Source organism: Echiichthys vipera (assembly GCF_963691815.1).
Source record: "Echiichthys vipera genome assembly, chromosome: 8".
Classification (NCBI taxonomy): Eukaryota; Metazoa; Chordata; class Actinopteri; order Perciformes; family Trachinidae; genus Echiichthys; species Echiichthys vipera.
This window is the reverse complement of record NC_139833.1, coordinates 32,794,594-32,813,305: the sequence shown is the minus strand read 5'-3', so window position 1 is coordinate 32,813,305 and position 18,712 is coordinate 32,794,594.

Here is an 18,712-nt window from a genome sequence, read left to right as displayed (position 1 = left end):
CAAATGTGCATTAAGGAAATAAAAAGCTGGATGACCTGCAATTTCCTGATGTTAAACTCAGACAAAACTGAAATTATTGTACTTGGCCCCAAAGGCCTCCGAAACTCAATAGCTAAAGACATTGTTACTCTGGATGATGTTGTGTTGTCCTCCAGCACCACAGTAAGGAATCTGGGTGTTATTTTTGATCAGGATATGTCCTTCGATTCTCACATAAAACTAACAACAAGGACTGCATATTTTCACCTGCGTAATATTGCAAAAATTAGGAACATTGTGTCTCAGAAAGATGCAGAGAAACTTGTTCATGCATTTGTTACTTCTAGGCTGGACTATTGCAATTCCTTATTATCAGGCTGCTCCAATAAGTCTGTTAAGAGTCTCCAGTTAGTCCAAAATGCTGCAGCTTGTGTACTAACTAAAACAAATAGAAGAGAACATATTTCTCCTGTATTAGCTTCTCTGCACTGGCTACCTGTAAAATCTAGAATAGAATTTAAAATCCTTCTCCTTACGTACAAAGCTCTTATTGGTCAGGCTCCGTCGTATCTTAAAGAGCTCATAGTACCGTATTACCCGACTAGATCACTGCGCTCTGAGAATGCAGGGCTACTCGTCGTTCCTAGAGTCTCCAAAAGTAGAATGGGAGGCAGAGCCTTCAGCTACCAAGCTCCTCTCCTGTGGAACCAACTCCCAAATGTTATTCGGGAGGCAGACACTGTCCCCTTATTTAAGAGTAAACTTAAAACTTTCCTTTTTGATAAAGCTTACAGCTAGGGCTTACGATGAGACTTTATTCTGCTTAATTATGCTGCTATAGGCCTAGTCTGCCGGGGGATAATACTTTTCCTGATACTCTGAGCTTCTCTCCTCTCTGTCTGAATCATTCATGTCCCATCAATGCATGTTACTGATTCAGCTTCTTCCCCGGAGCTGTTTGTGCTTTGTCGTCTCGCAGGTCTCTGCTGATCGTGGTGGTGCTTGCTGCCGTGGTCCTACATGACGCTTCCTGCTGCTATTGTCACTGTTACTCATATATACTATCACTAGTTTAATAAACTATAAAATTTGTAGCTGTATTGTAGCTGCTATTGCCACTACTCATCATTGATCATGTTTGCCACCATAATTATTATCATTTTCATATTCTGTCACTTTAGCTGTGCTTGTTTCTACTATTCTGTTGTATTAACTGCCTTAACATATACGTCATATTCACATTACTATAAATATTATAGTTACTGTTAGGCTTTGCTTGCATCTCTGGAAGTGTGTCTGTCTGTCTCTCCCTGTCCATCTGTGTGTCTTTTCTCTCTTTCTCTCTCCTTTTCTTCCTCCCCAACCGGTCAAGACAGATGGCCGTCCTCCACAGAGCTGGGTCTGTCTGACGTTCCTGCCTGTTATAGGGAAGGTTTTCGTTGCCACTGTACTCTACAGAGGAATTGTTGGGTCTATGTAAATCATAAATAAGTCATTGAGTGTGGTCTTTACCTACTCTGTAAAGTGTCCTGAGATAACTTTTGTTATGATTTGACACTATAAATAAAATTGAATTGAATTGAATTGAATTCTATGTTTAGACGGGACCCGGATAGTAGTCCCCAGAGACGGGATGGGAGCCAGCCTGGTGTTCCAGCAAGGTATGTTATTCTCAGTCTGCCACCCTACACACATCCTTCTCATAGCACATGGCTCTGATTCTATATGTGTTTTCTTATTATATGTTTAGACGGGACCCGGATAATAATCTCCAGAGACGGGATGGGGGCCAGCCTGGGGTTCCAGCAAGGTACGTTATTCTCAGTGTGCCACCCTACACACATCCTTCTCATAGCACATTGATCTAATTCTATATGTGTGTTATTATTCTATGTTTAGACGGGACCCAGTTAGTAGTCCCCAGAGTCGGGATGGGGGCCAGCCTGGGGTTCCAGCAAGGTACGTTATTCTCAGTGTGCCACCCTACACACATCCTTCTCATAGCACATTGCTCTGATTCTATATGCGTGTTATTATTCTATGTTTAGACGGGACCCGGATAGTAGTCCCCAGAGACGGGATGGGAGCCAGCCTGGTGTTCCAGCAAGGTATGTTATTCTCAGTCTGCAACCCTACACACATCCTTCTCATAGCAAACGTCGTGTGTGTGTGTTTGTTTTAATTGTAAATGGATGCACAAAAGCTAACATTGCAACAATCTCCTCAACAGTGTTGCCAGTATGGTCCTGCAATACGTCTCTGGCATGAATGCCTGTGGACGTTTTTTCGACCTAGCAAAGGCAAATTGGGAGCAGTTTATGCCTATTTTTTGCATCACGGAAGAGGCATTAACAACGCCATTATAAATGATTAAATAGTGACTATGCCACACTTGATAGTAAGGATAAGAGAACCCTGTTATAAACACCTAGTCAATTCCCCGGCAAGTTCAGTCAGAAGAATAAGTAGGATAGGCTGAGGCTAATTCAGGATACAGTTGTCATTATCAAAATGGTTTTTTTTAAGAATGAATAACACTGGTGTAATGGACATGTAATTGACCACATATTAAACATCACTAGTTATTGAATAGTGCACAGAAATATTGCACATACTGGATTCCATTCACAACTAGATTGACATTAAGATAACAAGATGTTGAACTCACCCAGTTAGTCTCTTATTAGTAAGGAACACTACTCACCACTGCTGTGCATTGCCGCATTATTTATCCTCTATTATTTTGTGTGCTGAGCTCTAAAAAATGTCCAAGTAATATTCTCCAACAGAAATAGTGAGTTAAAGTTAAACCAAAAACCAGTTCAAACACAACAACATAGAGAAATCAATTAATTAGTTACATTCCGTTTGAGTTGTTTTTTGTAGGAATTAATTCTTAAACAAAATAATAAAGGATCTTTGAGCTTTGAAACAATCTTTAAAAATGATAACGTGTTCAAAGATCTTTTAAAACTTAAGAAGAGGCCACACTCCGAACGGGGGAAAAAAATGAAAACTTATCAAAGATCCTGTATTATTATTTTAGAACATTATTTGGACATTGTTTAGAGCTCAGCACACAAAATAATAAAGAAAAGAAAAAAACTGATTTAGATTGAATGAATAACTTACCAAAACAGAAATTGCATGGCCCAATTTCTTGCTAAACGCATAAACTACCAGGAAAGATTGTAGCCTACCTTCTTCATAATTAAAAAAAAAAAACAGTCCAAGGCAAGGATAAGCAATGACAGAGGTGCACTTGGGTGAACAAAAACTCATTGTCTCTTCCCAGGTAAGTTGCATATATAACAATTAATCTTTCCATGTGGAAGTCCTGACTGTGTTGTAAAGCCACATATATATATATATATCCAACAGGTATCGTTATATAGACAAGTTGATTCTTATAAGCTGACAATGTGCCTTGCAAAAAAATGAACACTATGTATATACCAACAGAGGGAGAGGTGGAAACCACTTTTGAAGACCTTTTAGTCTTCATTACGGGAGCTGATAATCCTCCTGCCCTGGGATTTGAATCCAAATGTGAAATCCTGTTTTATGACCAGGAGCCCAGGCTTCCCTATGCCTCCACTTGTGCCCTCCACCTCTACCTGCCAAGTGTCGTGGGGGGTGAGGACGATTTTGCTGCAATGATGAGCACAGCTCTCGTTGGGTCCCTGGGGTTTGGGAAAGTCCAGGTTCCTGACTCCACCCCAACTATTTCCCTGGAGAAAGGACTCCACCCCCTCTCTGTTTGTATTGTTCTGTCCAGCGTCTTCTATGTTCTCACTCGTGGCCTGTACCTTGACATGGCGAGTGGGCTTCATACCAAATCAGGTGTGTGAGTGTATGTGTGTGTGTGAAAAAGGTAACTCCACCGACCATGTATTTTTGTTCCAAGCCTCTAGGCGTCTCAAATGGCCTTTTACTCGCTGTGTTTTCATTACAAAAAGGGCCCCAGAGGGATTTATGAGAACCCAGAGATGACGTACCACTCTGAATGGGTTTGGATCGCCGGTGATCAGCTGATCAGTGTTACAGCAGCGCACTGCTCTTTCTCAAAGTGAGAAATAGAAATACTTGTAGTTTGATTTAAGACGGCCAGTATGATTCACGTCAACTTATGCACAAGTAACATAAGTCGCACAAAACCCTGCAGGCTGAAGACCTCAGAAGTTATAATTCAGGCTATAACAAACTTACAGTTCTATGCTTAGCTGTCCATAAAGTCTTATAACATGTAGTAATCACCCAGTTGGTAATTAGTTACCAGTCCATGAGATGGGAAAGATAAGTAAGAGACTGAGGAAGTGACTGTCCTCCAGTTTGTAGACATGATGATGTGATCAGCCAGAGGTCAGGTCAGCCAATGGCCTGACAGTTTGGGGATCCCATGCAGAATTCTCACCTGGGTGTGACCAGTTTCATGGCAGGCCTTTGTCTGTGACCATGCGCTCAGGGACAAAGGCTGTCAGGCTTTTGGGCCTGGTCTTTCCCTTTGTTTGATCAGGCTGAGGCCCTCTCATAATCAAAATGAAAGTTCACATTAATCCATCATATTTTGGATGCCGATTGCACCTACAATAGATAGCTATAGATATAGATTTTCATGTTTATTTTTCAAAATATCATGTCACCTGTACAATAAAATTAATATTGCTACTTCTATGATTCGACACATAGTGACTCATGAACTTTGTAGCTTCCTTTTTATAAACCATATTATATGTGAGAGTGTCACGTGTGCTATTTGTATTGTATTGTATATTTTTTTTATTTACTCCAAAATGAACTAATGTGGAAATGGACAGTATGTTTATGATAATGGACTGTTGTAGGAGAGATGGGCATTAAGAAGTGTGATCCATGCTTTAACTAATGTAATTTATTGAGTTAAGGGACAGGTACTATTTTTCTCTATCTTAGAAAACAATATGTACACAACAGGGCTAAAGCATCAGTGTGGTCATTTGGTGGTGATTACATGTGTTGTGTACAGTTAATGATCATAATTGCTAGTTTTCTGCTCTCACAGTTCTCTTTACGGTCCTACCCTTTTGAAGGCCATAGACTGATTGTTCTATCGTTAAATTAGCCAGTTAAAGGTTTTTTTGCTGACTGATGTTGTCGTATTTCAAACTGACCACTTGTTCACAGCTTTTGCCTGTATGTCTTTTGAACTCCATGAGCCCAGTTTACAACTGTCTTTCTTTTGTGCTTTTGAGTCTACACACTAAAGCTGAAATCACCCTGACGACATCACTGTAAGATAGTTATTTAGTATTACGTATAGTAATTATTTAGAGGCACATCTGACAAATATATCATACGTAGTATTGATATGTAAAATTACTATATGTATTGCCAGTGAAGTCTATAGGGAACAGGCTATCCTGTCTTCACAAGAAGGTATTTTTTTTACCTTTTATTTGCCTGGGATTATCTAGTTTATGCATTGATTTATACATACACTGGAGACATTACATGGGAATTATGTTGATAAACCATAATTGCTATTATGTATTAGCAGTTATTGTCATTGCAAAGGGCTGAAGTCTTTCAGTGAAAAACAATGTGAATTTTTAACTGTCGTGAATGCTGAGTTTAAGTTTTTTGATGTGGTTATTAGGCCAAATGAAGTGTACTGTGCAAGAGGGAAATTGTTAGCGAACAAAGCATGTGGTCCTGATAAAATAATGAAAAAAGCAAGCCACAAACTGTTACCTGCTATGTGTTGCTTTGGATTGTTGTTTCATGGCATACTACCTGACTCCATGCTATCTGGACTGCTAGCACCAGTCATCAAAGACAAAACCTGCAAAGCTTCTAGCATAGATAACTACAGACCAATTGCTATAGCTAACATACTATCCAAAGTGTTAGAGTGGATCTTGCTTGATAGGCTTCGAGTATATACTATAACAACAGCCAATTTGGATTAAAAAATAAGCAAGTTAGATAATCATGCAAGTTAGATAGTGCAAAACAATATCTACCCCATTTCCTGTTACTCATAGGGTCAGACAAGGTGGAATATTGTCACCAATCCTTTTTAATCTGTATATTGATGGTCCGTCTAGAGAATTAGAGTGAAGGACTGGGTGTATGGTGGGGATTCCCCACCATACACCCAGTCCTTCACTCTAATTCCCCCCACTGGGGAATCAGTTTATTGATCAGTTAATGTATGCGGCTGACTTAATTCTTGTAGTATGTCACCTTTATAGTGCTGGTTTACAGCAACTGCTCAGAGTCTGTACAAAGTATGGTATACAGTATGACATCTAATTTAATCCCCAAAAGAGTTTTATAATGATAGTAAGAACTAAGGAGGATCAGAAGCTCAAATTCCCCTCCTTTTACCTGTCTGAGCAAGAGCTAGAAACTGTTAAAACGTAAAATACTTAGGGCACATTATCAGGGGTGACCTAAGTGATGACCCCAGAACATGCCTTGTAAATGTAAAAGTTTAAATATCTGACAGGTGGATTATGGAAAAGTAACCAGGAGTCAGTTCTGTTAGGATGGATATTTCACTGCAGCTTTTTCAGTTTAGAGTTTGTGGGAAATAACCAGGGTTTACACAATTCACATTGATTAACTGACTGATTAACACAACAGCCGACCCGTGGATAGGTGCCGGAGAAGGCTCTATGATGTAAATCCTTTGTTTCTGTATGTTGATTAACACAACAGTCCACCTGTGGATAGGTGCTGGAGAAGGCTTTATGATGTAAATCCTTGGTTTCTGTATGTTGATTAACACAACAGTCCACCTGTGGATAGGTGCTAGGGGAGGAGTCACATGGGGGTTGCAAATTGTGACATTTGGTGGTCGTAAAACACTGATAACATCTACTGGGGTCATTAACATTGGGTAGGGTTTTTTGTTGTTTTTTATTATTTTGATGTCCTTGTGTTTGTTTAAAACGGAGCCGAGTGGATGCACAACTTGTGTTCACTACGGCCAACAAACGGTAAACGATCAGAACTAAATCAAGGCTTTAATGTGTTTGTATGAGTCTGTCTTTATTGTCACATTATATGACAACTCAAGATGGCTGTGGGATTACAGAGACGGTTAATATGAAGGTTAAAAATACTTTCCATCAACCATATTAAACATGACTTTACCATTAAACCAGAGCCTGAGTAAAGAAAACACAAAAAATACAATTTATTAATGAAATGCATCATCATCTTTATCTTTTTTCTTAGAATTCTTAGTGTTCAATTGTTACTTTTACAGATTTCTCTGAACTACTGCAGCTTAACATTTTAGAAGCACATCACATCAGCTGGACATGGTAGAATAAGGTTAAAAAAAAAATTCAGTCAGGTCTCAGTCCTTCACACATACACACACTGTTACTGTATATTCATCAGTTAGTGTATCTTACAGTTAATATAGGCCTGAATATTGTGACATTATAAAAATAAAATAAAATATTACAATGTGGATGTTTTAGTGAAGATAAACATCTGCAAAGTTTTAATAGAAACAAAAAATTAAATGCAATTTTAATAAAGCCCTTTATAACAGGGTGATGTGAAATTCCAAAATAAAAATATTTTGCTGTAGAAAAGGACGATACTTAAAGTCAGTCCAAGAGCACAACAGTCCTGTGACTGCCAATAAAGATGCATCCTCTAGAAAGGTCAAATATAACTGAAAGCATAAACATCTGATCTGCAAAATAACACTAGATTTAAAAAAAAGTTAATTCCTGGCAGGTGATGAACTACCAACCTGAACACTTCATCTCTGCTTGTTTAGAACAAGGACCGCAACCAGATGTTTACACTGAATACAGAATCATGCAAACCATGCTGCATCCAACATTTTAGGCATTTATAAAATTGTATTTAAACGACTTAAATCCAGTATGTACTGAAGCATAAACACTGAACTGAAATGTGGCGACTATAGAAATTATGGGGACATTTAATTGCTACAGTCGTAATCTCATTAATTCTGGACAGTGAAAGTGAGTATCCTCAAATTCCCGCGTACTTTCTGGTGTTATACGTCACTTCCGTCAAGCCCCCGGAAGTGACTAAGCAGAAGAAGAAGAAGAAGAAGCAGCAAAAGAAGAAGAAAGTTGTTCCACATTTTGGGCTTCTTGTGGAGATTATGGCTTGGAGAACCTTCGTATCACGCTGCAAGCAAGTTTTGGATGACTGCCATCGATGGCTCCTGATGGACGATGTTGTATCACCAAATGTGTTTCAGCAGGTTTTAATAAGGTACCGCTAAGTTTTAAGTTTCAGATGCTTATAAGTAGCAGCTAATGCTAGGTGGCCTCAAGTTTAGCAGTATGCTAGGCAAACGTTGCAATGACTAACAGTACCATGGCATGGATTCATTCATGCATTCATCTTCAACCGCTTGTCCCTGTCAGGGTCGCGGGGGGTTGTGGGGTGATATGTGGCGGGAATCATTAATGTCTACCACAGGCTTTTCAACTTCCTGGAGAGCGAGGGTTGTGTGGTAGACAATGAACAGCACCTCTGGGCTCTTCATGATATCTACCTTCCTAGGCTGAACAGAGATTTATCAGACTTTACCAATCAGTAGAACCACCATGGATTGAGGACCGAAAGGTACAGCAGCCCACTGCAACTCTTTGTCAGAGGATGTCTCCAGCAGCAGGGAAGACAGTCAACTGCTATGCAGAGTATCTTTGCACAATCCGATGCTCCTCTGCCACCACCAGATGCTGTTGCTCTACACCCCCCCCTGTTTCTGCTGGGCCACAACCACCTGCTGCTGCTGCTGCTGTAGTATCTGGTGCTCCAGCTTCAGCTGATACGGGTTCATTGCTCGACTGGCCAGAGAGGATAGCTGTGCCTGATAATCGGCACACAGTGGATGATGCTCTAATGGGACAGATTAGGGGACGGTTAGACCGTCTCAGTGGACCTAGAGGTGAACATGGAACACCGCTGATCCGTGGTCTTCTATTATTTCTGGACTCTGTTCCACATAATAGACCTGCAACTTGACGTGTGTGTGTGTGTGTGTGTGTGTGTGTGTGTGTGTGTGTGTGTGTGTGTGTGTGTGTGTGTGTGTGTGTGTGTGTGTGTGTGTGTGTGTGTGTGTGTGTGTGTGTGTGTGTGTGTGTGTGTGTGTGTGTGTGTGTGTGTGTGTGTGTGTGTGTGTGTGTGTGTGTGTGTGTGTGTGTGTGTGTGTGTGTGTGTGTGTGTGTGTGTGTGTGTGTGTGTGTGTGTGTGTGTGTGTGTGTGTGAGTGAGTGAGTGAGATGAATTTCCCTGTTTATATTTTTGGAAGACTGTTTAATAAACAACATGATTCATTCATTTACAACTATGTGTCATTTTAATAACTGGATTAAAATATCCATAAGTATATCAAGGATTTATAATAGTGTAATTATGTCAAGTTGTGTTTTACTTTAGTATTTTAGTCCACATACTGCAGTCAGGTTTTTTTCTTCAAATACTTTAGAAAATAATGTATAGAAAATACTAGCACACACCTCTCAGGAACTCATATCTACCATAATCAAAAGAGAAGACGAACATCAAGGTGATATTCACATTACTTGTTTAAAAAACACTAATTACGTATAATAATGTCAAATGTCAAGGATTCAAACCTCTTTCCTCATACTTCTTATTGTTTTTTTAATGGGAAACTTTTAACATTTTAAGATTTGAACTTTTAACATGACATTTTCAATAAATTGAGGATTTTTACTGTTTGTTTTTTTCCATATTTTTATGGACATATCAGTGGTCTCCTGATGCACATATAGGCCTGTATTTCCTGCTACAGTGTGCTGGGAGGTTTTTTTTTTTATCTGGGCACACAATTACAGCATATTTCTAATAGGTCCACAATGTTTATTCTCTCTTTTGGACTACTGTATATTCTTAAAGGTGCATCTTGGTCTTATGTTGCCATCTTTAGGCTATGTAAATGCATGTTAACACTTAAAACCAAATTCAGCCTGATTGGGTTATGTATTATATTATTAACAGCATAACAGACAGCATGAAAGAGTGATACATAAAGCGGGATTTGAAGCTGCACCTCAGTAGGGAACTGCCTCACATAGTGTATATGTGTGCGTGTGTGTTTGTGTATGTATGTGTGTATGTGTAAGTGTGTGTGTGTGTGTGTATGTGTGTACGTGTAAGTGTGTGTGTGTATGTGTGTGTAGGTACTTTAGGTTTAATTGGATCAATAGTGTGACTATCAAATGAAATATTTGATAAAGAAAATGAATAAAGAAAAATTACTAAAAATTAATAACTTTAATTTATAAAAACTTCACACGGAGAACCAATTAAATGTAGGGCCTTGACTCACGTTCAGATTATGAGATTGAGTATTCTCAATAAACTTATCGTTAATCAAGTAAATATTAGTTATCACCAATAATTATCAAAGATAATAATAAAATTGACTCTAGTTAAACCAGAGTTCCTCAGGGCACATCCGTCATAGACGGAGTGACAACTAATATAAAAGTCTCATTAAATATATTAAACTACTAATTAAGGGTTGAACACCGATAAATGTAAAAGTTTGAAAAGTTGAAGGATTTATAAGTTCTTTTCTTAGTAGAGGCTGGCTCATTCATCTTTGTGTAATATTAAATACAGACATAATATAGACATATGGTAAACACAAACATTTATTAACAAATTAATAAATGCAACAAACAAAACACAATAAACTAACTAAAGCTAACAGCAACTGTGTGTGTCTGTGTGTGTGTGTGTGCGTGTGTGTGTGTGTGTGTGTCTGAGAGTAAGACAGAGGAGAGGTGGGGGCTTGGACCCCTGCAGAGAAGGTGTGAACATTTAAGTTACACAAAGGCCAGCAGGCTGGAGATCTCAGTTCTTATTCAGGTTATGACAAAGTTACAATTCTATCTAGCCGTTCATACAGTCCTATAACATGTAGTAATGCCCAGTTGGTGATTAGTTACCAGTCCATGAGATGGGAGATGTTTTGCGTTGCTTGATGCCAGTGGCTGGTTGAAGAAAGGTTCTTCTCTTGGTTGTTGCTCTTAGGCAAAAGAGGACTCAGATCGCTCTTTGTTCTGCTCAGTTGAGTTGGTAACCGGTTGATGATCCTACTCAATACAGGCCATTTTCATGGCCGAGGGACAACGGGCAGCTGGTCCCTGGATCCGGCAGGAGAGCGTCGAATTGAGTGTGGAGATTCGACGGAGGTCCAAAGAAGAGGAATCCGAAAGAGAGAGTGAGGAAGTGGGTGTCCTACAGTTTTATAGACACTGATGATGTCATCACCAGAGGTCAGGTCAGCCAATGAACTAACAGTTTGGGGGTCCCTTGAATAATTCACACCTGGGTGTGACCTGTGGGGGAGAAGGTTGCATGGCAGCCCTTTGTTTGTGACCATGCCCTCAGACACAAAGGCTGCCAGGCTTTGGGCCTAGTCTTTTCTCCTTTGTCTAAGCAAGGCTGAGGCCTTCTCATAGTCAAACTGAAAGTTCGAGTTAATCCAGAAATGAACAATCATCTTTGGGGTGCCGGTTGCACCTACATATACCCCCGATGTCCTTGAGACTGCACCCTATGTGCGGTTTTAAGGGCATCTTTCACAGTCCATAGATGTACAGAGTTCATTTGTCAGTTCATTTAGTGTCTGCAAAATTTTGGGCAGCTTTTCACCAACTGGGAATTGGCTAAACACTACTAATATCTCGGCTAGGCAAGAACAAAAGTTACAAAACAAAATCTAAACATGACAATGGCACTATACAAAAAAACATAATAAACATTGTTTCTCAGCTACTCTTCAGGTTAGTGAGAACAGAAGTGTTAGTTATGTAAATGTCTTAGGGCATGAGGACAGGTGTATGACTGGTGTGTCAATCATGAAATGTGTCCTAAACAAGTGTTACTAGTGAGCTTATTACAAAATACAAGGAGCTGATCCAAAAGTATTTGCAAAGTTTGTACAAGGTGTTAAGTCCAATTACAATTTGGGTCTTATGGCGTTTGCTGCGGCTTCTAACAAATCAAAGTTGACTCATTTAACTTAAAGAAAAGTAAGGCTGCTGAGCTTGCATTAATCTTACTATCAGTACAGACGGACTGTTACCTACAGAACCGAGAGGAGCGGACTCTGGAGCTCTGTTGTTTGAAGTTCTTCTTCACACGGCTCAGGGCTGTAACGCTGCCTGTAGCCTTGTACAGAAAGACACTCAGAGGCGCTGTCACTTTCGGATTCTGAGCTGCGGTCAGAGATGCTGTGGTCATCATCTGAGCAGTGGTTTGGCAGGTCATTATGCTGGGCCAGGATCTCAGAATATGGCCTTCTACAGCTCCTGCTGTGGGCATGACTATCCCGTGGCAGCTGGCGGACATGGCGTTTACGCTCAGCGTCCCTATGCTGTCTTTTGCCCCCCCCCCTTTCGATCTGTTCTGAGGGTGGGGTTCTGAGACAGAAGGTCTGTGTGATCTCAGGTGTGTTTGAGCTGCTGGAAGCAGATGTTGTTTCCCTTGCTTTGCAATTGACAACAGTTTCCCAAGCCACCTGTGCTATTTTCCTTACCTCGTTAAGAGAGAGGTTATCTTTTCTTGTCTCAGAATAACGTGTGACGTATACAAGGATGAAGATTCTGCAAGTACAGGGACTTAAAGGTTGGGTTCTCTTCTAAGCCTGGTGCATTCTTTCCTTGAAAGTATACGTGTCTCAAACGTCTATAGTAGTCTCTGGGACTCTCTTGACGGGAATGTTTAATTTGACTAGCTGCAACCAAAGAAGTGATTTCGTCTGCAGTAGAAGAGAATTCTTCTGTCAGTGCATGACGGAGCTCATTGTAGTCATTTCTGACCCTGGCAGGTTGAGACTGTATAACTTTGTGGACAGCTTTTGAGCTGGTTTTCCACACAAGTTTAACTTTCTCACTCTGTGTTGCATTGGGCAGGTCAATTAGATTTTGATCTCAACACTGACCCATTAGATGAGTCACTGAGAAGGGAGTCTATTTATTTACTGCACTCACTTAAGTTCAATGTGTTAATGAACTCAGGGTAGCCAGGCTCGAGGCTCTGTGTTAGGGAAGAAATGAAATTCTCTACACGTGGGTTCTTCATTGTGTTAAAATGGAAGGTGGGATTAAAACTTGTTGTCTAGTACAACAATGCAATTGTTTTGGCTCTGGTGTTGCTTGGCAGACACCTTGTGATTTGACTTGGGCAGTACACTAGCCTAAAACAACAGTTCCTCTGATCTACACTATGTGGGTAGCTTGCTGTAGTGGAAATGGATTCTTCAATAAAGATCAACAAACAGGATCAGCTTTTTCTCCGTGGTTTATTTTGCCAAAGCATTTTCTTCTGCAGACAAAAATACGTTCATCCCTACATCCTCACAAGTTAGAGTCTAGTAGGGAATGACGATTTGCCAAATCTTGCACAGTCTTTTAGGGAGAGGGACAGGACGTGAATAGCCTTGGTTGGGTGACGTCTTTAGACCAAACAAAAACATGCCTTAGACATTACAATTCTGAACATTCTGAACCTCTCTTATCACAAGGTCTCTAACACAGGGTACAGATGCACAAATATGCCAATATATCATCATGAGTTAGTTATTTGCATTATCCATTAAGAATGTGAGACAGAGGAGACACTGAACTGTGTCTGACCTGACAAAACTATGATTATGAATTACAAATATCCAAAATTCCCACAACTCTTGCTTACTACAGCTCCATGGGATTCTGGGACCAGAATTTACACTAACTGAGATGCAGGGCAGTCAGTCAGGGAATAATATCTGTAAAGTACTACTCAAGCTGAGACACATGGAAGAAACAGCTGGGCATGTAACTTTATTTCACAGGGGCTGGTAGCACACTGTGGCTCTATCTATCTCCACTCAGGTTGAAATGCAAGGCAGTTCCAACAGTTCAAGCTCTCTGGTTCATAGGGCCGGGGGCACGGTATGAGTTAAGGGGAAGGAGCACTTAATTTAGCAACAACTTATGACAAGACTCATTAGATTGCATTGAATATGTGATATTCAAATGCTAAACCAAACTTGAATAGCTAGCAGCAATAGCAAAATCTTAAGGGTAACTATCAGGCTTACAGAGGTTATCAATATTCTCAAATCGCTTTAGTTAAATTTGAAGAATTAATCAAATAACACCACTTTATACTTGTTTGTAAGTACAGCTGGATGTCTACTCCTGTGGAAGACAAGTGGGGTTCAATATAACGACTTCCGGGGGGCACCAAGGGGGCACCAAGGGAACTGGGAATGCCTCAGGATCCCCCAGTTACAGCTGGTTAATGTGGCCCGGGAAAGGGGAGTTTGGGGTTCCCTGCTGCCCCCGCGACCCGACCCCAGATAAGCGGATGAAGATGAGATGAGATGAGATACAGACTGTTTACCAGTATGGAACCAAAACCTGCCCAAACGTGATTGGCCAATACTAAGAATGCACTACAAACTGAAAGTACAATGCTTCAGATACCAAAATCGTGTTATGTTGCTGGCAGATTTGGCAGATATCTGTTCACAGAGATTAGCTGAAACGATGCAGCATTGCATTCTGGTCTATTGAAGTTACCACAGAGGCCCAAAATGTCAGATCAGCCTCTTCTATGGTGGAGGTTTTCTACCTGCGTGCTTGTTTAAACATTAGTCTTTCTCTACTAACAATTTCACATCATCTGTGTTTTACCTTGTGCACAAAACAAAATGGAGTTTCAGTGGAACACCGGGGTTCCTATCAGAACATATCTGTTTACATTTTGTGTCAAAACATAATAAAAGGAAACACTCACAATCACCCCCTCCTTCACTCCGAAGTCAAGGAAGAGCAGGCGAACTCCATCATCGAGGACATCTTTAGTTTTTCGTAGGAGTAGGAGAGGAGCACATGGGGCCTGCTGGGTGTGTGAGCTCCTCTCTCCTTCCCATTATCCCCATTTCCCAGTCTGGGCTCAGCCATCACTGAGAAGCCCTGTTCGTAGTGAATCACCAGTCGGCACTCCTGACTCTGGTAAAGACAACCTGGAAGATAAATACAGTAGATAGGATATTTCAATTCTTGATTGTTAGCAACATATTTCTTTTCCTTTTCCCCTGTATCAAAATGTGTGGGTGGTAAAAAACAATCCTACTTTGAAACAGCTGGTATATGTGTTAAATAGAATAAGTCATTCCAATGATAAAGTTCAACTTGAAATCCCAAACTTTATGAAAGTAACAGTTTTAAATGCATAATGTGGACTTCAAAAATGTATTTCATCTCTGTCCTTTGGAAAACCTTCTCTCATTACTTTCAGGGAGGATATACATTTTCTTTCATCTAATTGAATTGATTTGTCTTTATTGTCATTGTACCAGTACAATGAAATTTACAGTACAATCCCTTAAATTGCAGAAATAATTTAACATTAAAAGCATCAAAAAGAAAAGGCTAGACCTTTAAAAGACACATTTAAAACAACAAGCTTACACACCAACACGCACACACACACACACACACGCGCACACACACACGCACACACACACACACACACACACACACACACACACACACACGCACACCCTAGCAGCTTGAGGAGACAAAACAAAAGACAGTAGATTGCAGAGACCCTGAGCATCATGTACCATCATAGGTAAAGGTGTTTGCGGTGTTCAGCACTGTTATAACTTAATGACTTTGACGCACTAACACTGTCCGTCCGTACCGTGCCCCGGGCTTTAGGGTACTTGTCAACTGGAAAAGAGCCTATTTTCAAAACATGAGTATTTCCGAAGATACTTTCGCTATTATTAAGAATTAGTTTTGATGAAGGGCATCCGTACGGCGTGACAGATGATATGTTGTCAACCAACCTAAACATCAGGATGAGTATATCGGACTATTTGGGAAGTACTTCAGCAAAAACACTAGCTGCCTGTTAAACGCAACCTTAGCTCACAGCAGATAGCCGAGTAGCTGCCCTGGTCCACGCAGCTCCGTGAGGACGGCACGTCTCACCTCATCTGGATGTGAATAGTTTCCTTCTGTACAACCCTGCTTCTCTCAAACGTGACTTTCATTATGTACTGCTACACTACGTGTATGGGGCTGTAACGAACCGCAGGAGAGCAAGGACAGAGTCTGACTGAGAGAGAACTCATTTATTATTTTTACTTTATCACATTTTCTAGACCAAGTGAATCTAACATAAACACTGATGCTGAGTGTTCAGCAGCTTTTAAAACCCAGAACTCATTGGTTTTGTAACATACCTGATGATTCATATGTACGGTGGACTTATCTCTGAACTTGCAAATACAACTAAATAGATGAATAGTAACATTAAAAAGGGTATCCTATAAATAAAACAGTAAATTTAAGACCATTTTAAACCTGAATCTGGGTTATTTTCTGTACTATTTTTTAAGTATGAGATCATCATTACCTATATCTACCTTTGTTTCTCTCATTAACTGTAGATATTGTGTCCATATAACCAGGCAGTATTATTACACAGCTGATGCTGAAGATGCAGGTCGTCTGCTCGGCCTGTGGCCGGCACAGAAAGCCCTTACCTTCACTAGGTCCATCATCAGGAGACAGTTTCCAGAAGGAGAAGGACTTTAGATTATGAAATGTCCCGTTAAGGTGACAATCGACAAAAATACTCAAAGTGTCATACTGTATCAAAACATTTTATGCAGTTAAGATCAGTTACTGCATTAATTTTAGACCTGCATACAGAAGTGAAACTATTTACCAACATCCCAAAATAAACAAACTAATAATGTATTTTTTTATTCAGGTACTACAGTTAAAACACTAAGAAACATTCTGCAATACAAATGTACAATAAGAGTGTATAACTGCACCAGCAAAACTTAAAACACAAGACTGGATCTTTTTTTTTTAAATATAAATGTGGATGTGCCAAATGGTCATAAGTAAAAAAAAAAAAGATGTATCCATTTAAAACTAGAAAGCACTCATTATATTTGTACAATCCTAAATTAACTATTTTATTATTAGAAAAATGTTTTAATTGATAAAAATACACAGACAATCATGAGATATGCGACATTTTTTCTCAACCTAGTAAAATATGCAAACGTGAATAGTGACAAAGGTAAAAACAAACATCTTGCAATGTTTAGAAAACATTTTTTATTCATATGAATTTTAGACTTTGGTCTGACTTTTTCTTGACAAATAATAATCTTAAGCTGTAAACTTTCACACTGTTGTCAGGTGTTAAACTGCAAATGTTGTGTGAGAGACAGGCTGTCCCTGAGGATGTTTTGGCAGGATGTGGAAAGGGGAGGCAGCACGGCTCTCTGGTACAGCAGTCTTTGATGAGATGATGATGTGATCTCATCCTCTCTCTGTGATTCTGTTAGGGCAGATGTGAAGGCTGAGGAAGCAAACACATGCTTTATGATCACATTCAGTGATTCAGTGTCTCCTTGAAAGGGCGATCAGACGTCACCATCACTGGTCCATCAACCTCTCAGCTGCCATCATGGTTGAAAAGCAGGACTGCCAAGAGAAGCCTGGAGAAAAAGCAGTTCACAATGTGATCATTTGTAAAGAAAATATAGTATACAAATAAAATCTAGTATGTAGAACAAAACACATTTTTTTGTATTTTGTAGATTAGGGGATCACTACCACTCTGATAAAACTGTTGTATTAAACACTGACAATAAATAAATAATGTAGTCAAACACAAGGGCCCTGCAATGAATTCAATATGCATGACGTTTATAATGTGTTTGTTCAAACTGTTATAGAGATGATTTAACTTTATTGTTTTTTATGAGTCTGCAGTTGAATCGTATTTGAGGTGTTTATAAGTCCAGCTTTACTGAGTTGAGTTCATCACATTATGTCATTAAGATTATCATATAATATTATCATTGAGGTCAGAGGGACTAGTAGAGTTGTGTCGGGACTGCATTATAATCAGTGGTGTTATTTTACACAGCATCATGTCAGTGGAGTGGATACATCTGTTTACTATAGAACATGTACAGTTAACATTTCAGGCCTCATGCTCGTGCTCGTACCCGTGCGCAAGCTTGTGCTTGTACATGTGTAAACGCGCTTACAAAAGCCTACCTCTCCCAAACGCTCCGTGGCCGTCAAGCTGGCCTCAGTTAGGCGCGGTGCAACCTGTTTGGGCACGGTACGGATGGACAGTGTGAGTGCTGAGTGTTGGAAGAGCATTGGAAGGCCATTCACTATGATTCATGTGTCATATGTTTGAATAGAGTGCTTTCATTTTCTGTTATAAATATAAAAAAGTTGAATGACATTGTACTTATCCAGCTGATTTAATTGACATTCTTCTCACATATAAAACAAAATCATCAATTACTTTACAGTTTTGTCAAAAGAATTAATTTTGACAGAAAATGTCTATGACAATGACGTAATATGACACATTTCCACTGAAAGCAATAAGACAATAAATACATGTCCAATATTGACTGGATTTTTTTGCCACATATTTTCAACTTTATGCATCTAAATTAGGGATATAGTGTTGATGACGCCTGCACTTCTTTCCGGTGTCCTCTGTGTCTCTGGGGGCGGTGCAAAATATCTTGTTCTTCCTGCCATTAACGTCATTTGATGTTACAGTGAATAACAACAGATTTCGTTATCTATAGGGCTCAATGCAACTCAAAACCTTCCTTGTTCTTTTCTTCGCTTACTTGCAAACTAACTACATTTCCA